This window comes from Anabrus simplex, chromosome 2 (assembly GCF_040414725.1).
Source record: "Anabrus simplex isolate iqAnaSimp1 chromosome 2, ASM4041472v1, whole genome shotgun sequence".
In the NCBI taxonomy this organism is placed as follows: domain Eukaryota; kingdom Metazoa; phylum Arthropoda; class Insecta; order Orthoptera; family Tettigoniidae; genus Anabrus; species Anabrus simplex.
Genome location: NC_090266.1, coordinates 474203012 through 474226921, shown reverse-complemented (window position 1 = coordinate 474226921; position 23910 = coordinate 474203012). Strand labels below are relative to the sequence as shown.

Sequence of the window (23910 nt, the reverse complement as noted above, 5' to 3'; positions counted from 1 at the left end):
GAGTTCTGGTGCTCTAAACGGTGGGATGTGGCAATATGGCTATCACAGATTTTCAGCCAGATCATCAAAGAAGGTCACAACAGATTCAATCCACGCTGCACGGCTGTTGAGAAACACCGAGAAAAGGATAGGTCACTTCATCTCACTTTTCTGGATCTTGAGAAGGCCTTTGTCGGGTGCGACATGACCTAATCTGGTTATCGCTACGAGAACATAGCATTGCAGATCACCTTGTTACGTGGGTACAGATGCTCTACGTAGAACCAAGGAGATACGTTCAAGCTGTCGCAGGAGCGTCCGATGATTTCCGCATCATTGTAGGAGTCCATCAAGGCACCACCGCTGTTCACTCTTTTAATCTACACTGTTACATCAGAACTGCACAAGCCAATACCATGGGAACTTCTCTATGGTGATGTTGGCTCCTGAGAATAAGCTTGATCTCCAGCGCCAAACAAAAGAGTGGATTAACGGACTAGCGCAGTACAGCCCGCTCCTCAAAAAAACAAAGAAAACAGAACACATGACATTAGATCCTCGAGAAGTTGGAATCGTCCACGTCGACGGTGAAGATCTAATACGAGTAGAGAAATTTAAATGTCTTGCCTCCGCAATCTCTGACGATGGCCGACTTACTGACGATGTCAACACAAGGATACACGTAGCCTGGCTGAAGTGGCGAATGACAACGGGCGTCACCTTCGACCGTCGGATGAAGGACCATCTGAAACCTAAAATCTACCGGACTGTTATCGGTCCTGTCGTTCTCTACGGTACCGAGTGCTGGTCAGCTACAAAGGAGGTACACCATCGACTAAGCGTCGTGGAGACGACGATGCTTAGGTGGACAGCTGACATCACTAGACTGGATCATATTAATTTTGAAACGATGATATTAGGAAACGTTTTGGCGTTGCACCTATCCAGAAGAAAATGCAAGAAAGCCGTCTGCGCTGGTTTGGGCATATGTTGCGTGCAGAAGGCAATACATTGGCAAAGTCCGCGTATACATTGGAAGTCGCCCAAGGGACGACCCAAACATCGATATACCGATACAGTGCTCAACGACCTGAAAGCTGTAAAACTACACCCATACATGGCCCGAGACCGAATTAGATGGAGGCAACGAATCCACACGGCCGACCCTACCACCAGCTCGGACAAACGTTAAAGAAGTAGAATTTTGTTTAGATGCTCAGCAATTACTTATAAAATTTTATATGTGAAGTGTCACTCACTGACTAATAACCGTATCCTCTAAACCCCTTAAAGGAGGAAGTTGAAATTTCAAAAAATGTTTTAAAAATAAGTGTTTAAGGATGTGAATCGAGCGTTAAATCCCTGAAACAAAAATATTTAAAGTCCAGACATTTTAACGGACAAAGTTGAAATTTCATATAAGTAGATATTGGTTTAGGCTCTACATTTTAAATAAGATAGGGCTTGCAAATATTCCATTCCTGAAACCGTTTGACATACGAAGTTGAAATTTAAGATGGTGATTGCTCATATTTTTATGTCTCAGATATTAAATACGAGATGTTCCTAAAGGTTTCAACCTCTAAGGAGGTTGAAGAGGGTTTGGAGCCTATAACGTGTGCCATAATTCCTGTGAAACATTTTGACGTACGCCATGGTTGCTTTCATGTTCTAGATGAAAACCTACCACCTGTTTTCCAGTCATTGACGGGTCAGGGATGTAATGAATGAAACATATAGAGGCTGTTATTACAATGGGGTCGCCACTCCCAAGGTGATTTTATTAATGAGTGATAAATGCTATGAAATGATAATGGAGAGTGTTGCTGGAAGGAAAGATGACAGGGAAAACCGGAGTACCAGGAGAAAAACCTGTCGCGCCTCCGCTTTGTACAGCACAAATCTCACATGGAGTGACCGGGATTTGAACCACGGTATCCAGCGGTGAGAGGCCGACGCGCTGTCGTCTGAGCCACGGAGGCTCTTCATGTTCTGGATATGATGTAGGAAATGATTTTATACCACTCAACCACTAAGGGCATTGAATGGGGTACGTGAGTTGGCAGTAAGTATATTCATTTATTCGTTTAGCGTAACAAATTCAGTTCTCACACGATTGTTTTCTATGACTTAGATGGTCATAGGGTTTAAATCGCGGTTGAGCCTCGATAAAAAATATATCTATTTATCACAAGTTAAAATTTTACACGATGTTCGCTTCAATGTCCTTATTAAGACATGATATTGAAACAAAAATAGGCATTCCTCGTAAACCAATTAAGTACGAAGTTAAAATTTCACATGGTGATGGTTCCTTTTTCGTCGAGTGTTAAATAATCAGAGTTCAAAAGCATTACAGCCTTACTGGGTTTAAATGAGGTTAGATCCGAAAATAAAAACGTACCTAATTCTCCAAAATCATATGAAGTTAAAATATCATGGTTTTGATGCGCGTTCCATGCTCACAGGTTTTATAGGGGATTTTGCTACGAAAATTAAATAGTTCGACGTATGTTGAAATTTCATATTATAGTAGCTCATGTATATCCTAGGCGTAAAACAAGAAAGGATTTTAAAACACCCCACCCTGAAAGGCGTTAAGACATGAAAAAAAAAACATTCCTTTGACCGTTCGATGCACGAATTTGAAATTCCGTATGACGGTTGCTCACTGATGCCTTACAAGGAAGGTCATAAGTTCGACGTGTGTTTGCGATAATTCGGAAGTGTCAGAACTTAGAGTAGTGCCAGTAAAATATTAGCTACTAATGACTCACCATGTGCATGGGAGAATGACAGAAAATGAATGTGTGGGAGGTGTAGAGAGGAACTTCCTGGGGAATGCATTAGGTATTCATCACAAATAGAACTTCGTAGATGTTCACAAAATGTTCGAGACAAACATTTAAATTGCACGATAAGCCGTGAATGAAAAAGAGGAGTCACAATAGTCACAACAATTCAAGCGAGGAAGATCAAAGGTAACCCCCCTTAGGAGTGAGTGCACGGCAATCAGCTTGATGTCCACTGTTTTAGAAAGTATAGAAAATCTTACTGGCCTAACACGATGCCGAGAACAGTTGCTGTTGTGTGACTCCTGGGCGGTGTATACAAATGATACCGTTTTAGAGCAAACTATCCCTCCCGGAATATTAATACCACTTGGAACCACTAAACAAATTCAGCCTCTGGATGTTTGTTTGTTCTGTGCTTACGATATATAATATCGCATTTTGCGCAGCAAAGGACTGCCAGATTCACCAAAACTGCACGAAAGACTGGTTCGCATTCTGTTGCATCCGTCCTCGTCGTCATGAAAACCTGCAACCTGTTTTCTAGTCATTAACCGGGCTAGGAATGGAATGAATTAAGCCCCCATCTTACGGCGAGGATAGGAATTGTGCCGACTGCCGAGGCCTGTCGCACTCCATTGGGGCAATGTTTAAACTCGTCATCATATTATACTTTTATGATTTTCTATGCATTCTGTTAATCTGTCGTCGTGATTGTTTTTGGTGTTATTGTCTCAACTGGTTCGGTATAATAATTATAATTTCGTGGCTATTTTTAGCTGAGTGCAGCCCTTTTAACCCTCCGATGAGGGTGGGCGGCATCTGCCATGTGTATGTAATTGCGTGTTATTGTGGTGGACGATAGTGTTATATGTGGTGTGTGAGTTGCAGGGATATTGGGGATAGCACGAACACCCAGCCCCCGGGCCATTGGAATTAACCAATGTAGGTTAAAATCCCCAAACCGACCGGGAATCGAACCCGGAATCCTGCGAATCGAAGGCCAGTATGCTGATCATTCAGCCAACGAGTCAGACAAACTGTTTCGGTGAATATGTGGTACAGACAGAGTCTTACTCATGGTCATGAGTTCACGGATTCGATACTACAGTCTTTCTTTTTTTTTTTGGCTAGGGGCTTTACGTCGCACCGTCACAGATAGGTCTTATGGCGACGATGGGATAGGAAAGGCTTAGGAGTTGGAAGGAAGCGGCCGTGGCCTTAATTAAGGTACAGCCCCAGCATTTTGCCTGGTGTGAAAATGGGAAACCACGGAAAACCATTTTCAGGGCTGCCGATAGTGGGATTCGAACCTACTATCTCCCGGATGCAAGCTCATACTACAGTCTGAGAACATGGCATTCTGTGGCATTGTTATCACATGCGGTGCACTCACTGTCACATTACAACATTAAATTAACGCAGTCATAGGTACCGTCTACTAGAATACGCTTTCGTTGCTAGACAGCAGTACATTCAGAATGTCGAAATTGGAACGGAGGCCACCCACATGGTACAATTTCAGAAGGTCTAAAATTCGGTAACTGAGACCTTATTATTGTTATTATTAATTTTGTAAGGCCCTGGTTTTTGTTTTACCTGTGCTGGTGTGGGAACTTCTGGTTAATAAAGGTACGGTAAATATTGAATGAGGTGTAGCCATTCCACTAGTGATTGGACCCACCGTAGTATTAGCAGGACAAGCACTTCCATGGCAGAGAAAGGTGTCATTTGAAGCTGTTTTAAGACTCAGTACCTTTCTCCAAGCTAAGTGCATCCTGTTCGATATCATGAACTTAACCGAAGTTAAATTCTGACAGAAGCAAGACATAGCAGATATCATGGATTCAGGAGCTCAAATGTTCTGTATAGCGATTGAACTATCTAAGGCGTTTGAAAGGGTAGATTATGAGAGATAATGGCATAAATGTGTGAAATTGGACCAGACAAAATAGTGACTGAATGGTGGCTGGCTATATTTCTATAAAATAGAAGGTGAAGCATTATCTGATCCTGTAATCAAAAAGAGGGGAATTCCTCAACGCAGTATTATTGTACCTTCATGTTTTCTTATAACGTGTACATATATGGCTTTTTGTGGATGATGTTATCCTGAATAGAGCAATAAATACGTTAAAATATTTTGAGCAACTACAAACAGACCTCAACAATATTGTGAGATGGACAGCAGGGAATTGTATGATGATAAACGGGGTTATTAGTCAGGTTGTGAGTTTGACTAACAGGAAAAGTCCTCTTAGTTTAAATTACTGCGCTGATGGGGTGGATGTTCCGTATGTGGATCACTGTAAGAACCTAGGGGTTAATATAAGGAAAGATATTAATTGGGGTATACACATGAACTGGATTGTAAATAAAGGCTACAGATACCTTCACATGATTCTGAGAGTACTTAGGGCATATAAAGGAGAGGTCATATAAATATCTGGCAAGGCCCCAACTTGAGTATGATTCCAGTGTATGAGATCCTCACCATTATTACTTGATTTGAGTATTGAAAAAAATCCAAAGAAAGGCGTCTCGTATTGTGATGGGTTATTTCCGACCAAAGGGTAAGCGTTACGAAAATGTTGCAAAGTTTGGTCTGGAAAGACTTGGAAGTCATTTACCAAGGGAACTATTCAATAATTTTCCAAATTCTGTGTAATTGTTTCAATAAAAGTCTAAGTAAACAACAGATAGCAATTCTGTCACCTGGGCGACTGCTCCAAATTCAGATCATTGGTAATTACTTTACTGTGGCTATTTCAAGGCCAGCACAGCCCTCGTCAGGCAGACCCTCCAATGAGGGTGGGAGGCACCTGCCATGTGTATAAAACTGTGTGTTATTGTGGTGGAGGATAGTGTTATTTGTGGTGTGTGAGTTGCAGGGATGTTGGGGACAGCACAAACTCCCAGCACCGTACCACTGGAATTAACCAAAGAAGGATAAAAACCCGACGCAGCCGGGAATCGAAGCGGGTCCCTCTGGACAAAAGGCCTGCACTTCAACAATTTAACCATGGAGCCGGACAGATCAGTGGTGATTGGTGATTGATGAAGAGGCAATACAGCTTTGACAATAGGACAGGAAGCTACTACTGTATAAAGGGCTGTTTTCTTTTCTTGTCTAAGGATAACAGCCTTGTGTATTTGTCTGAGAGTAGAAACAAAACGACAATCCACATTATTGCGGGTTCTTCGGGAGTGTATTTTTAGTATGAGATCGCGATATGTGTGCCTGAATCTCAGACGGTTACCTATTGATCATTTTCCAACAATTAGATTGCATAACACTGAGGAAAGTAAATACTGAGAATAGCGAAGATAAACGCACCAGAACTTTATACGGTGCAGATCACAGAGTGCTCAGCTACAAACATACATCAAAAATGGGTTTTTAGCCTGAAGATGGAACACAGATTTACTTGTGTTTAATCTGTAATTAAGAATTCGCCTTCAGAAGTAATATTCTTAGTGTAAAAAATTGAAAACGAGCTGTACTGTGGCGATTTTTGCTACATTTAATGATGTGGCCTAGTTCTCTGTTTCACATTCTAACAGCTCGTATTTCATTTAACAAAGGAATCTGTTAATGACAGCCTGCATTTTCTGAACCAAACAAAGATGCTATAGTCATATTCAGATTGAAATTAATAATCCAAACATGTCAAATATGGGTCCTATCCAGTAAATTGTCTAGAGTTGCGTAAGGCAATCTTCCGTTGGCAGTCGGAATGTAGATTAGATGTCCTTATTCAAAGCAGAAGTGAACGTGGGACAAGCTCGTTTGTCTGGAGATTAATTGCAACAGCCTTGTGCTGCATTTGACGTAAACAATGACAAATGACTTGAGAGAATATCGGCAAGAAAAACTGAAGGGACGGGATGGTATTCAGGTGCCTGTAACTGTACTATGTATTCCTGGTAGTTATTCTGAACTTTTTATGAAGAAAGGAACTGTATTGATGAATGACAAAAGGCTTCTGAGCTGAAGGGAGTAGTGTCTCTTATGTTAAATTGCATGGAAAACAAGACAACACTTAGCGCTGTAGGATGAAGATCCATAAAATATATAAAAATACATTCAAAATAAAAGTAACAGAGTCGCATTTACCGTTCTGTTTCATGTAAATAGAGCAATCTGGACGATCGGTTCATTGGACTAGTTTAATTCGGCTCTACGTGCCACCCAGCCATTCCAAACATCTTATTTTCCACATTACTACTGCATCTTACATAAACTCGGACCGAATTATGATATTCATGTCAAGGCCTCCTACTCCCACTTGACGAAATCTGCGTTCTTCAACTAACTACTGAACAAGCCTTCTGTTCCTCAACACATGTCCTATCAGTTTACCATTTCTTCTCGTCAAATTTTACCAACTCGTCCCCTTCTCAAAAACTTGACTTCTGATGGATATAATGATGATGATGATAATCATTTCTTGATACATATACCCTCCAGGGTTGATTTTTCCCTCCGACTCAACGAGGGATCTCACCCCTATCGCCTCATGGGCAGTGTCCTGGAGGGTGCGAGTTTGGGTCGGGGGGGACACAGCTGGGGAAGAGGACCAGTACTTCATCCTGGTGGCCTCAACTGCTATGCTGAACAGGGGCCTTGTGAGGGATGGGAAGATTGCAAGGGATAGACAAGGTAGAGGGAAGGAGGCAGCCGTGGCCCTAAGTTAGGTACTGCAACCATTCCACCTAAATATGTGCTCCATAGAACCACATGGCAGCATCATTGTCCCTATAATTTCGGACAACCGCCAAGGCGTTCGATGATATGGGACCTTTTTATTCTAGAGTCAAACGCCACCTCACCTAGAAAAACCAAGAAAAATAAATTTCAAAGTGATGGGTGAGCAAAAGCTCTTTCAACGGTGCAAAGATCAACTGCACTCCTCCATTCCAAAGAATCAAACCAACGGCCTCCTAGGGCCATGGTGCGTTAGCGACAAAAGATCATAATATAAGACTTAATTAACTTAAAGGCATAAATGAACGGAGGGAAATTTAGGATGCAATGTTCTTTTCCGGCAAAAAATGATAAGAAAGAAAGTTTTAAAACCAATTTATTATTCCTTGATAAAATCACGATTAATTGAAAGAAACCCTGAATAATTCTACTATAATGAAAATAAAATATACAATGTCCGATGGACTAAATACAAATTTGGAGATGTCACTCCTTTCATTGAGAAATTTTAATAATACATATTTGTTAATATTTATCTATTAAAGCTCGAAGTTGTGTGTTCCATTCCCTTTTTGACATGACAATAAGTATTGCATTAAATAATCGGTACAAAACTCCTTTTTAAGAACAGAAATATTCTTGTAAAAGCGACGGTCCTCATTACAAGCCTTCTTCACTATTAGAAGGAACAATTATCTAAGCGAAAAATTGGAGACAACTTGGAGTGGTCGCCTAACTAATTAATTATACTACTAAATAAATAAACAAAAACACTAGTGGATAACATCATAATCATCGAAATAATATTCGACTGATGTCGAGTCCAGAAATCGAACCCACATCACAATGAATCCGATGACAAATAACGAGGCAGAACCCGTTTTGGAATTAAACGAAAAAAATAAACACAACTCAAGGAGCATATTAAAAAAATATCTACACATATGAGCCGCCTCTGTGGTGTAGTGGTTAGCGTGATTAGCTGCCACCCCCGGAGGTCCGGGTTCGATTCCCGGCTCTGCCACGAAATTTGAAAAGTGGTACGAGGGCTGGAACGGGGTCCACTCAGCCTCGAGAGGTCAACTGAGTAGAGGTGGGTTCGATTCCCACCTCAGCCATCCTGGAAGTGGTTTTCCGTGGTTTCCCACTTCTCCTCCAGGCGAATGCCGGGATGGTACCTAACTTAAGGCCACGGCCGCTTCCTTCCCTCTTCCTTGCCTATCCCATCCAATCTTCCCATCCCTCCACAAGGCCCCTGTTCAGCATAGCAGGTGAGGCCGCCTGGGCGAGGTACTGGTCATACTCCCCAGTTGTATCCCCCGACCAAGAGTCTGAAGCTCCAGGACACTGCCCTTGAGGCGGTAGAGGTGGGATCCCTCGCTAAGTCCGAGGGAAAAACCGAACCTGGAGGGTAAACAGATGATGATGATGATGATGATGATGATGATGATGATGATGATGATGATGTACACATATTTCAAAACAAAGTATAAACAATATACGCATGCAACTGGCTGTATAACGTAAAAGAAATATTGTGTGACAAAGAAATACATGGTCTGCCTTGGTCGAACCGATGATCACCCAGATGCCATCGACAAAAGGGTGTCTAAAAACGCCCAATCTCAATTATTCATAAGGTTAATAAATCAATAATAATACACCGAGCTCGATAGCCGCAGTCGCTTAAGTGCGACCAGTATCCAGTAATCGGGAGATACTGAGTTCGAACCCCACTGTCGGCAGCCCTGAAGATGGTTTTCCGTGGTTTCCCATTTTCACACCAAGCAAATGCCGGGGCTGTACTTTAATTCAGGCCACGGCCGCTTCCTTCCACTTCCCAGGCCTTTCCTCTCCCATCGTCGCCAAAATCATATCTGTGTCGGTGCGACGTAAAGCAAAATAGCAAACAAATAATAATACTGGCGTTCCAGTTATTTAATTTCTTTATAGAAATAAACATGAACGAGTTAAAAAATCCTTTAAATGTAATCGGATTTATGTGAAACTCCAAGCATTCAGTCTTAGTGGACAGGCTTGAACAATACACTTGGCAGTTTCCTTTCTAACAAGGGATTGCTAGAGCTCCCTCTTTCAAAACTCATAAATCATACAACTCAACACCGCACCTAATAATGGGTGGCCGCAGATCACTTCTTGTCAACAAACTCAAGGCGAACAAACAGTCTCCCTGAGAATACATCTCGGTAAATAATAGCAATTGAACTGATATCCTCATATCATATTCCAAAGCTCCATTGGCTTATTAATTCTCTGCCCTGTTACAATTCTTTAATTCAATATCAAGCCAATATTCATCTTTTCAACTTCACATCCATGGACATAGAATGTCCAGGTTCACATCCAACCGACTACAAAGAATATCTTAACCTATGTTTTCCTACAGTTTGAACTCAGACAAAAATCAAGTATGAATTTAAACGTATCCATAATATTATCCTGATATTACAGAAAAAATACATGACATAAAAGGAAAAGTTTTATCTAAAACTAGCAAGACACCCGTGCTTCGCTACAGTATTATACTGAAATTTATAATAGAATGCTTATTGTTGTAGATATATGATCTGCCGAAATTCGCGATCTGACTCGTTTACGGCGAGAATCCGCCAAAATTCGTGATCTGACTCGTTTTCTGATAGATTACGGCAAGTTTGCTCCCATTTTTCAATCTTTCTTTCCAGCAATCGATTTCGTACTTCCCGGGCTAGGTTCATCTTTTCCTATAAGCATTTATAATATGGATCAAATCCTTCAGGAGATCCGGCGTGGTGTCTTCTTGGGCGCCTTGGCGGTACTGAACCCGCGGCCGGACTGCATTGCATTCTTAGTCATTACCCGTCCAGGACCCGTTTCCAGCGGGATCTGCACATTTGACGACGGACCAGAACATTATTATTATTATTATTATTATTATTATTATTATTATTATTATTATTATTATTATTATTATTATTATTATTATAGATGTTCTGAACCCCACAGCAAGATGCAAGACCGCTACTTGGACATCTGCTGCTATTGTCATTGTTGACAATGTGACCAGCACCATTGTCGCGCGTAGGCAAGTGTGCGGGATTTCTGGCGATACGAATGACATACTCCCGTGCATTATTGACCTTATTATACAGGTGAACAATTTATTTCAAATGTGTTTACATTTTTATTTATATGCCAGCTGAATCTACTGTAATCTAAGAACGTTCTCCGAAGGAAAAGATGGCTCTTGAAAACGAACACAGGAAAGATTAGAAATGATCGGTTTATGATCAGAATAAGTACATCGAAAATCTACAGCCTGTTTCCAGTCATTCGATAGGGTCAGGAATGGAAAGAATAACGCCCCCATCTAGCGGCGACAATAGGAATTGTTCCGGCTGCCGAAGCGTGTCGCACTTCTCAGGGGCAATGATTATAATAAATGACAAATGAAATGAATTGATACTGGACAGTGTTGCTGGAATGAATGATAACAGGGAAAACCTGAGTATCCGGAGAAAAATTCCTGTCCCGCTTCCGTTTTGTCCAGCACGAATGTCACATGGAGTGACCGGGATTTGAACCACGGAACCCAGCTGTGAGAGGCCGGCGCGCGGCCGCCTGAGCAATGGAGGCTCCTTGTAAGTACATTGCGAACAGTAAAATGAATTGGTCTCCCCTCCTTTTACACCCCACCGCCGTTTAGTTTATTTACCCCCCCCCCCCGCAAAAAAGAATTAAAATGTGGCGTGCTCCTTTATGTTTAAAGGAGATACCAAACACCAATGTGGTCACGTCTATTACCTTCAGTTTTGAGATATAAGCATACCCATAAAAATAATTCACTTTTTTCACTTCCTTTCAAACTCGTCCCCCTCCCCCTAAGTGAATTTCCCGGCAAAAATACTTGTTTCTTTAATAGTAAAGGATCTTCTAAATACCAAATATCTTCCGTTTTTGATTTATGTGTCCTCACGAAAGGAATTCAATTCCTTTTCACTCCCGCCACTCACCCCCCCCACACACACACACCCCAAGATGGTTTCCCCCCCAAAACGCGTTTTTCTTTGCTTTTAAAGGAGATCCAAATACCAATTTTCATGTCTGTAACAACTTTAGTTTTTATTAGTTTATGTATTGTCATACAAATAAGTCAATTAATTTTTCAATTCTTTAACACCCCTCCCTCTTCATTGGATTTTCCGAGAATAGGTGTTTTTTTTACTTTTAAAGCAGATTCCAAATATCAAATTTGAAGCCTGTAACATCTTCATTTTTGAGATATCAGTAGCCTAATTAAGAGAATTCAACACAATTTTCAGTCATTATTAACTACCCCTCCAGCCAAGTGGTATTTCCGAAAACTAAAAGTACACGTTTCCTTATTTTTAATAGCGATAAAAACACCATTTTTCACTTCTGTAACATGTTAAGTTTTTTGAGATATACTGTAGAAATTCTCATTTTAAAATTCCACCCCTTTTTAGTTCCCCTTAAATGGAGATTCCAAAAACAAATCACCTATGTTTCTTTACATTTACAGGAGATTCCAAATACCTACTTTTTACGTCTGTAACATTTTACGTTTCTCAGATATTCTGTAGATATAGTCCTTCAAAAAATTAACCCCAATTTGTCACTCCTGTTTAACCGCCATTAATTCGATTTTCCAAACACAAAAAATACGTGTTTCTTTATTTTTAAAGGAGATCCCATATAAAAATTTTGCGTTCTGTAATATCTTCAGTTTCTGAGATATATGTATCCTCATTAAAGGCATTCAACCTATTGTTCACCCTTTTAACCCCTCCTATTGGGATTTACAGAAAACAAACAAATACGTGTTTCTTTATTTTTAGAGGAGATTCTAAATACCAATTTTTACATCTTTAACAACATTTAAATTTTAAGATGTAGTCACACTCATTTTAAAAATTCACCCCCCTTTTCACCACCTATTATTTGGATTTTCCAAAAACGAAAAAATACCTGTTTCTTTATTTGTAAAGTAGATCCCAAATACCAATTTCAGGTCTGTAATATCCTCAGGTTCGGAAATATTAGTAGCCTCATTAAAGGCATTCAACCCCTTTTTCACCCTTCCTATTGTGATTTTCCGAAAACAAAAAATACATGTTTATTTTTAAAGGAGATTCTAAATACAAATTATTACATCTATAAACTTTAGAAGTTTTGAGATATAATTACACTCATTTTAAAAATTCACTCCCTTTTCACCCCCCATTAATTGGATTTTCCAAAAACCAAAAAATACGTGTTTCTTTATTTTTAAAGGAGATTTCAAACACCAACATTCAGGTCTGTAATATCTTCATGTTCTGAAATATAAGTAGCCTCATTTAAGGCATTCAACCCCCTTTTCACCCTTTTCCACCCTTTTCCACCCTTCCTATTGGGATTTTCCGAAAACAAAAAACGTGTTTCTTTATTTTTAATGAAGATTCTAAATCCCAATTTTTACATATGTAAACTTTCAAAGTTTTGAGACATAGATACACTAATTTTAAAAATTCACCCCCTTTTCACCCTCCCATTAATTGGATTTTCCAAAAACAAAAAAAATACGTGTTTCCTTATTTTTAAAACAGATCAAAAGTACCAATTTTCAGGTCTGTAATATGTTCAGTTTCTGAGATTTAAGTACCGGTATCCTCATTAAAGGCATTCAACCATTATTTCACCCTTTTTCACCCCTCCCATTGGGATTTTCCGAAAACAAAAAATACGTATTTCCTTATTTTTAAAGAATATTCTAAATACCAATTTTTATATCTGTAAACCTTTAAAGTTTTGAGATATAGATACATTTATTTTAAAACTTCACCCCCCTTTTCACCCTGTTAGAAACGGAATATCCAAGAATCCTCTCTTAGCGAGCACCTACATCTTATTATGAATGTATCCTCAAAATTTCATTTCTTTATGTCCAGTAGTTTTGGCTCGGCGATGATGAATCAGTCAGTCAGTCAGTCAGTCAGTCAGGACACGTTATTTTATATACACTGACTGACAGTGACAATGCAACACCAAGGAGGAGTGGTTCGAAAGGGATGAAAGTTGGGGAAAAAACAGAGACGGCACGGATGAATAATTGATGTTTATTTCAAACCGATATGCAGGTTACACAATGCGCACGGCATCGACTCAGTAGGATGTAGGACCACCACGAGCGGCGATGCACGCAGAAACACGTCGAGGTACAGAGTCAATAAGAGTGCGGATGTGTCCTGAGGGATGGTTCTCCATTCTCTGTCAACCATTTGCCACAGTTGGTCGTCCGTACGAGGTTGGGGCAGAGTTTGCAAACGGCGTCCAATGAGATCCCACACGTGTTCGATTAGTGAGAGATCCGGAGAGTACGCTGGCCACGGAAGCATCTGTACACCTCGTAGAGCCTGTTGGGAGATGCGAGCAGTGTGTGGGCGGGCATTATCCTGCTGAAACAGAGCATTGGGCAGCCCCTGAAGGTACGGGAGTGCCACCGGCCGCAGCACATGCTGCACGTAGCGGTGGGCATTTAACGTGCCTTGAATACGCACTAGAGGTGACGTGGAATCATACGCAATAGCGCCCCAAACCATGATGCCGCGTTGTCTAGCGGTAGGGCGCTCCACAGTTACTGCCGGATTTGACCTTTCTCCACGCCGACGCCACACTCGTCTGCGGTGACTATCACTGACAGAACAGAAGCGTGACTCATCGTAGAACACGACGTTCCGCCATTCCCTCATCCAAGTCGCTCTAGCCCGGCACCATGCCAGGCATGCACGTCTATGCTGTGGAGTCAATGGTAGTCTTCTGAGCGGACGCCGTGAGTGCAGGCCTCCTTCAACCAATCGACGGGAAATTGTTCTGGTCGATATTGGAACAGCCAGGGTGTCTTGCACATGCTGAAGAATGGCGGTTGACGTGGCGTGCGGGGCTGCCACCGCTTGGCGGCGCTTGCGCCGATCCTCGCGTGCTGACGTCACTCGGGCTGCGCCTGGACCCCTCGCACGTGCCACATGTCCCTGCGCCAACCATCTTCGCCACAGGCGCTGCACCGTGGACACATCCCTATGGGTATCGGCTGCGATTTGACGAAGCGACCAACCTGCCCTTCTCAGCTCGATCACCATACCCCTCGTAAAGTCGTCTGTCTGCTGGAAATGCCTCCGTTGATGGCGGCCTGGCATTCTTAGCTATACACGTGTCCTGTGGCACACGACAACACGTTCTACAATGACTGTCGGCTGAGAAATTACGGTACGAAGTGGGCCATTCGCCAACGCCGTGTCCCATTTATCGTTCGCTACGTGCGCAGGCTTGAATATTCCATAAAATAAAATATACGTATCAGGGTTTGAAATCTATATATATAAAGTAACTTGTCCTGACTGACAGATTCATCATCGCCGAGCCAAAACTACTGGACATAAAGAAATGGAATTTTGAGGAAACATTTATATTACAAAGAAGGTGCTCACTAAGGGAGATTTTTTGTATATTCCGTCGCTAAACGGGTGAAGAGGGGAAGAATTTTTGAATTGAGTATATCTATATCTCAAAACCTTAAAAGTTTAAAGATCTGAAAATTGGTATTTAGATACTCTTCTAAAAATAAAGAAACACGTATTTTATTTTCAGAAAATCCAAAGAGGAGGGGTGAAAAGGGTTGGAAAACGGTTTGAATGCCTTTAATGTGGATACTTATATCTCAGAAACTGAAGACATTACAGACCTGAAAAACTGTATATATGATCTCCTCTAAAAATAAAGGAACACGTATTTTTTGTTTTTGAAAAATTCAATTAATGATGCGGTGGGTGAAAATGGGAGTGATTTTTTTGAATGATGTATCTATATCTCAAAACTTTAAATGTTTACAAATGTAAAAATTGGTATTTAGAATCCCCTTTAAAAATAGAGAAACACTATTTGTTTGTTTTCGGAAAAACCAATAGGAGGGGTGAAAATGGTGAAAAAGGGGTTGAATGCCTTTAACTGAAGATATTACAGACCTGAAAATATGTATTTGGGATCTCCTATAAAAATAAAGAAACAAGTATTTTTTTCTGGAAAATCCAACTAATGGAGGGTGAAAAGGGGGGGGGGTGATATTTTAAAATGAGTGTATCTATATCTCAAAACTTTAAAAGTTTACAGATATAAAAATTGGTATTTAGAATCCCCTTTAAAAATAAAGAAACACGTATTATTTGTTTTCGGAAAATCCCAATAGGAGGGGTGAAAAAGGGTGTAAAAGCGATTAAATGCCTTTAATGAAGATACTTATATCTCAAAAACTGAAAATATTACACACCTAAAATTGGTATTTGGGATCTCACTTAAAAACAAAGAAACACGTATTCTTTTGTTTTCGGAAAATCCAGTTAATGGGGGTTAAACGGGAACGACAAATTGGGGTGAATTTTTAGAAAGATTATAACTACAGTGTATCTCAGAAACATATCAGGTGTAAGGCTTTTCAGGCTTTTGCTCTATTAACCCGCGTTTCGTCTTAGGTCTGACACTAGACTCGTCAGTGTGGGATGTGTCAGACCCTATCCACTAAAAATGTGGAACGCTTCACGATTTTGCGTGTCATCCCTGCGCAGGGCCATGCTAATCTTCTCTGTATCGTTCCAATTTTAGTATATGTACCGCCGAAGCGGTAAATGTTACAGACGTAAAAATTGCTATTTGGAATCTCCTGTAAATGTAAAAAAACATAGGTGATTTGTTTCTAGAAACTGTACTTAAGGGGAATTAAAAAGGGAGTGAAATATTAAAATGAGCATTTCTACAGTATATCTGAAAAACGTTATATGTTACAGAAGTGAAAAGTGGTATTTTTATCTATATAACAAATAAAGACACCTGAATTTTTTGTTTTCGGAAAAACCACTTGCCCGTGGGGGGGGGGGGGGGAGGGTGAGAGTGAATGAAAAAGGGATTGAATTCTTTTAATTAGGACTCTGATATCTCAAAAACTGAAGATTTTATAGACGTGAAATTTGGTATTTGAAATCTCCTTTAAAGAAATACGTAGAGTTTGTTTTCGGAAATCCACCTAAGGGATGGAAAGGTAATTGAAAGAATAGTTTAAATATTTGCATGAATATACTATTACCTCAAAAACGAAAGAGTTTGCAGACGTGAATCTGCTTTAAAAGTAAAGAAACACGTATTCTTGTAAAATCCAATGAAGGGTTGGGGAGGTGGAGGTGAAGGAATTGAAAAATTAATTGAATTAATTGTATGTGGATACGTACATGTAATAAAAACTAAAGATGTTACAGACATGAAAATTGGTATTTCTTTCTCCTTTAAAAACAAAGAAAAACCCGTTCTTGACGAAATCATCTTGGGAGCCGGGGGTGAAAAGGAGTTGAATTCCTTTTATGAGGACACATATCACAAAAACTGAAGATCGTACAGTTGTGATAACTGGTATTTAGAACCCCCTTTAAAATGAAGGAAACACATTTTTTTTTGTTTTCGGGAAATTCCAATAGGAGTGGTGAAAGGGGGTGAAAGGTGGTTGAATGCCTTTAATGAGGATACTTATACCTCTGAAACTGAAGACAATACAGACCTGAAATTTGGTAATTGGGATCTCTTTTAAGAATAAAGGAACATGTATTTTTGGTTTTCGGAAAATACCAAGAGGAAGGGTGGAAAAGGGTGAAAAAGAAGTTCAATGCCTTTAATGAGAATACTTATATCTCAGAAACTGAAGATATTACGGACCTGAAAATTGGTATTTTGGATCTCCTATGAAAAGTAGAATGTTACAGACGTAAAAATTGGTATTTGGAATCTGCTGTAAAAGTAAAGGAACATAGGTGATTTGATTTTGGAATCTCCTCTCAAGGGGAACTAAAAAGGGGTGAAATTTTAAAATGAGGATTTCCACAGTATATCGCTAAATCTTAACACGTTACCGAAGTAAAAAATAGTATTTTTATAAAGAAACATATATTTTTAGTTTTCGGAAAAACCACTTGGGTGGAGAGGTAAAAATTACTGAAAATGTGGTTGAATTCTTTTGATTAGAATACTGATATCTCAAAAGCTGAAGATGTTACAGAGGTGAAATTTGATATTTGGAATTTCCTTTAAAATTAAGGAATACGTATTTTTTGTTTTCGAACATCCACCTAAACGGAGGAGAGAAGTTGAAAAATTCAACTACAATTATTTGTATGTGGATACTATTATCTCAAAAACGGAAACTTTTGCAGGCCTGAAAATTGGTATTTTCAATCTGCTTTAAAATTAAACAAGCACGTATTGTCGAAAAATCCAATGAATGGGAGGAGGTGAAAAATTGAAAAATTAATTTAATTAATTGTATGAGGATACTTACATCTAATAAAAAGTAAAGTTGTTACAGACGTAAAAATTGATATTTGGATCCCTTATTAAAAACAAAGGAAAAAGCGTTTTTGGGCGAAATCGTTTTGGGGGGCGGGGGTGAAATGGATTTGAATTCCTTTCATGTGGACACACATCTCAAAACTGAATATTTTAGAGTCGTGATAACTGATATTTAGAAGATCCTTTACTATTAAAGAGACAAGTATATTTAACGGGAAATACACTTATAGGGGGGGAGTGTGAAAGGAAGTGAAAAAAGTGAATTCTTTTAATGGGGATACTTATATCTCAGAACTGAAGGTAACAGACGTGAACATTGGTATTTGGAATCTCCTTTAAACATTAGGAAACACGCCTTCTTTCTTGGGCGTATGGGGGTGTAAATCAAATGAACGGCAGTGGGGTGAAAAAGGAGTTGAGACCATTTGATTATACTGTTCATAATGTACTTATTCTTAATATAAACTGATCATTTTTAATCTTTCCTGAGTTTGTTTTCAAGAACCATCTTTTCCTTTGGAGTACATAAATTTAGAATACAGTAGATTATCCTGGCATACAAATAAGCATTTAACACATTTGAAATAAACGATATGAATGACATTGACCGTGCAATTGTTCACCTCTATAATAAGGTCAATAATTCACGGAAGTATATCATTCGTGTCACCAGAAATCTCGCGCAATTGCGCGACGATGGTGCTGGTCATATTGTCAGCAATGACAATGGCAGAGAATATAGTTTAGCGCCAAGTAGCGGTCTTGCGTCATCCTGTGGGTTCCAGACCATCAATAATAATAATAATAAAAATAATAACAATAATAATAATAATAACCTAAATCCAACTAATATCACCCATCCTAATAATAATAATAATAATAATAATAATAATAATAATAATAATAATAATAATAATAATAATAATAATAATAATAATGTTCTGGACCGTCGTCAAAATGTGCGGACCGCGCTGGAAACGAATAATGACTACGACTGCAGTCCGGCCGCGTGTTCAGTATCGCCATGGCAGCCAAGACGACACCACGTCGGATCTCCTCAAGGATTTGATCCACATTAAAATGCTTATAGGAAAAGATGGCAAAGATTTAGGGACTCAACTGGCCGGGTGGAATATCTGGAACTAGCCCGGGAAGTACGAAATCGATTGCTGGAAATAAACATTGGAAATTGGAGGAACTTTGCCTTAATCTCTTAGAAAACGAGTCAGATAACGAATTTTGGCGGATTCTCACAGAAAACCAGTTAGATCTCAAATTTCGGCGGATTATATATAAAATGTTAAGCATTCATTTATTAATTTCATTATAATACCGTAGCGAAGAACGGGTATCTTGCTAATCATCAATAATACAAATCTACATTTTGCCCTCCTAATCTAAAGCACTCTCAGACTTACTGATATTTTTCCATTAAATCACGTACATGCATTATATTAAAATTATATTTTACAGGCCAGAAAATTTTAGCCATATAATAGAGTTTCTGTTCCCACCCAGATGAATATATATAAACAATATGAAGACCACTCACAAGCCTTTGTCTAATTCAAGAATACAGGCAATTTACATTACTAACCTAATTTGTGTGATCTACATATTACATAACCGTGCATTTATTTGGATAAATATTTATATTTTTGTACTTACAGTATAATCATGTCGTGAAGTCCTTGGTTCGGGCCCAGGAAAAGGCCCTTATTGTCGCTTAGCCTCTCATGGCGCTGTCGTGGATCACAGGTTCGAATCCTCTTCTATTCCTGCTGAGCACGTTCATAATCCCAGTTTACTCTTCTTCACTGTATCAACTCTAATGACGTTGAAATAAGTTGCGTCACTCAAAAACACAGTTTTTTAAAACTGTAACACAGTTCTCGCGGTCACGTTACTTAAATACTTTCAATACTATCACTTAGACAAGGTTTTTCACACCGCGTATTTGCAGAATGTATTATCACTCCCGAATATAGGTAAGGTCAGAACACCAGCGGACCGTGGGTCTGCCTTCAATCCTTCTCGTTAAGTGGATATTGTATCTTCATGGCTGCCCATTTTATAATATTACCCCTACACAAACAATAGACGTCTTTCAGTCCCCACCACATTTTTTCATATTAGTGGTTCTGCGGGTTGTATGACATCGGTAATGCGCTCAAATGTGTGACTCATACACTAAAATACTATTGCCATGTGCGGAAGCCGCATCGATCGGAGGTTTATTTAAAATTTATTATCAAAATGATGCCTTTTCGGGGATCCCCGTGCGGAGTCTGCGTACTTAGTTGGCTTGGGGACGCTACTAGTGGTTATATAAACAAATGGTAGCGTATTTTTCCACATGTTAACATTTTATAAACAACTCAAATTTTGGCAGTGGTCTATTATGAAAACATATGACATGCCGAGGTTTCCCTTACCAATTGTTATGCATATCTCGAAATCTTACCATACAAATCAAGCTTTCACGTTGGCATTGCTGTGCTTCGGCCATTTTTAGTGGGCGGAGTTATTAGTATTGATTTTCTTTCCTTGTCATTTTTCATAGCTCGCTCTCTGTCTGGGGATTCCTCTAGCTATGAAGGACTCGTGTTCACACCAAGTTGGAGGCGTTGTGCAAACAGATGCAACCTAATGCAACTTTCTCTAATATGGACAAGGGAGCTTAACAAAAGTTCTCACCGTCTAAAATCATTATTAAATAAATATGTACATGACCAATACGGTCACAGTACCATCCCGGCATTTGTCTGGAAAATAAGAAAGAAAACAAAGAAAACCAATTCGAGGATGGCTGAGGTGGGAATCGAACCCCATCTACTCAGTTGACCTCTCGAGGCTGAGTGGACGCCCTGTCATCCCTCGAGCAACTTTCCTATTTCGTGGCAGAACCAGGAATTAAACCCGGGCCTCCAGATATGACTGCTAATCACACTAACCACTACACCACAGAGAAGGATATTGTTGATAACAATATTACTAATAATAATAGTAGTTCAAAGTCAAATTTAATGATATTATGGTTTTCAGAGACGTCGAAATGCAGGAAGTTTCCTCCATAGTTGTACATTCGCGTGTCGGTTGACGTATTTGAGCACTTTCAAGTACCATCGAATTCAACCGGGATGAAATCCGCCAACTTGTCATCTGAGCTCCGTATATTACCAAACATCACAAAAAATTCCTTGGGAGCATCTTTTTAATTCTCTTGTCTATCTATGTCTATGTTTTTTCTTAGGGAAGGCCTGCCTTTCTTTCGTTGGTCAATATTTCTTCTGTCATAATTTATAATTCTACTATCCCCGTAGTAATCTTCCTATACTTTCCTTTATGTATAATTTCGTACCATCTAAGTCATTTAACTTTACTTGATTTCTGTTACATTTGATTTAAATGTATTTTATTTATTTATTTATTTATTTATTTATTTATTTATTTATTTATTTATTTATTTATTTTAGTTCATTTGAATTTTCTACTCCTGTGCAAACTGTGATAAAATAATAATGCCATCTATCAATGTCAGAACTTTCGTTTTCCCATCTTGAATAGCAATTCATTCCAAATAATTTTTAAATATCTTCTCCCGTCTGGCATATGTAAGCTTTAAAATTTTGGGGGTGGATACAAAAACCTCTAATATTCCTCGATTCTTACCCCTGGAGTTTGATTTTGTGTACAGGTTGTATAAAACCCTCCTCTCTTGATCTTCGATCTCGAGTACACACATCACACATCTTCATTATCGACTGTTATTACTTTCAGCTTTCAGTCTGCAAACTCTGTGAATTTACTGAATGTGCCCACATCCCTCTGTTTGTAACCAGTTCCGCTGCCTCGTTTAATTCTATACCTCTTATACTTAAATCGTTACTTAGTCTAACCATCGTTGTCTTGGTCTTCATCTACCTGTACTTCTCTTACCTTCCACGACAGAGTCCATTTTATTCTTAGGTAACTTATCCTCGTATATTCGCTTCACATGACGCAGACACCGTAGCAGACTTTTGTCTAAAGCTTCATCAATCCAATTCATTTCTAAGTTAGCCTTTATCCCCTCATTTCAAGTACCCTCCTGCTATTCTTCCCACCTGTTAGTACCAGCGAACATTTTCGCTACTCTCATGTCTGTTACTTTTAAATTATGAATACGATACCCACAGTTCACCCAGAATTCCTTTCCGGAAAGCAATGTTGGTATGAAAACACCGGTGTAAAGGTAGTTTTGTCCTGGAGCTGACTTCCTTCTTCCAGAGTATCGTTGATCGCAACTGTGAACTCACAGGATTAGCCTTGCTGCACCTTGATTCAGTCTCACTTACTATACTACCATCCTAGGAGACTACATATCCCAAATACGTGAAATTGTCAACGTGTTCTAGCTTTGTATTCTTGATCTGACATTCATTTATCTTAGGATTACAGTCCCAGCTAACTGTTTTCCGCCTAGCCATTTTACATTTTTCAGTTGATGATCCATGTAAACTATGAACAATAGAGCTGGAAGATTACAGCCTTGTCTAACCTTTGTAAGTATCTTGAGCCAAGAACTCATTCTAACAGTCTCATTCGCCAGGTGTGGATTTCGCCGCACTCAGCGAGGGATCCCACCTCTACCACCTCTTGAACAGTGTCCTGGAGCGTGAGAATTTTGGTTTGGGGTATATAACTGGAGAGGAGGACCAGTAAATCGCTCAGGCGGCCTCTCCTGCTGTGCTGAACATGGGTCTTGTGGGGCGATAGGAAGATTGGAAAAGAGAGGGAAGGAGGGGGGAAGAAAGCGGCCGTGGCCTTAAGTTAGGTACCATCCAGGAATTTACCTGGAGGAGAAGTGCGAAACCACGGAAAACCACTTCGAGGATGGCTGAGGTGGGAATCGAACTCCCTCTACTCAGCTGACCGTTCCAGGCTCCGCATAACTTTTCACATTTCGTGGCAGAGCCGGGAATCTAAACCTGGCCTCCGGATATGTCAGTTAATTTCACGCAAATACTAGATGCAATTACTAGAAGATCCTCGGAGTTTTCCAAAAGTAGTCCGTCTCCTGCTTTGAAGAGGAAACCGTAGTGACTTTCAATACTGTATACATTGAAAACTGTTTGAAAAGGAAGCTAATATTGTGCTGAAATGGATATATCCAGCCACTTTTTCCTGAGTTATACATTGTTTGGTTGTCCGATGTTATTATTATTATTATTATTATTATTATTATTATTATTATTATTATTATTATTATTATTATTATTATTATTACAACATGCTTTACGTCGGAACGACACAGCTGCCAGGCTTTTAGCGACGATGGGATAGGAAACGGCTAGGAGTGGGAAGAAAGCGACCGTGGCCTAAATTAAAGTATATCCCCAGCATTTTTCCGGTGTGAAAAAGGGAACCATGGGAAACCATCTTCAGGACTGCCGACAGTGGGGTCTGGACCCTCCATTTATTAACACCGTGGAGCCCATCCTCCCCGTATTATTTAGTATTATGAATCGCAACGAATATTAATTATCTCCTTAAGGTCAATATTGCCCTGCATCCTGCCTGTGTGTCAGCAATGTGAATGAGCCATGGAACTACCACAAGATAAATGACTATGCACAATTTCGCCGCACACTCCTACGGCCCACTGTACAAGTAAGCTATTTATTGCTCCCTGAACTAACACATGTACCCGTAATACCACTTGATTTGTAATTATGCGTGTGTTATTCGAAGCAGAGCCAGTAAATCCGGGCGAGTTGACCGGGCGGTTATGATCGCGCAGCTGCGAGCTTGCGTCCGGGACATAGTGGGTTCGAACGCCACTGTCGGCGGCCCTGAAGATGGTTTTCCGTGGTTTCCCATTTTCACACCAGGCAAATATTGGGGCTGTACCTTAACTAAGGCCACGGCCACTTCCTTCCCGCTCCTAGGCCCTTCCTTTCCCATCGTTGCCAAAAGACCTCTCTGTGTGGGTAAAGCAAATAGCAGAAAGGAAAAGCCGGTAAAGTGTCGTTCGTAATGGTTCAAATACGACGTTAAGCACATTTT

The 23910-nt window shown here is 39.8% G+C and overlaps 1 non-coding gene across 1 annotated transcript; it reads right to left on the bottom strand.

Moving 5' to 3' along the window:
* Positions 1 to 16052: 16052 nt before the first annotated feature.
* On the bottom strand, positions 16053 to 16156 carry LOC136865053 (U6 spliceosomal RNA). The gene has a single exon (XR_010859440.1). It is a non-coding gene; the product is annotated as a U6 spliceosomal RNA (small nuclear RNA).
* Positions 16157 to 23910: the final 7754 nt, after the last annotated feature.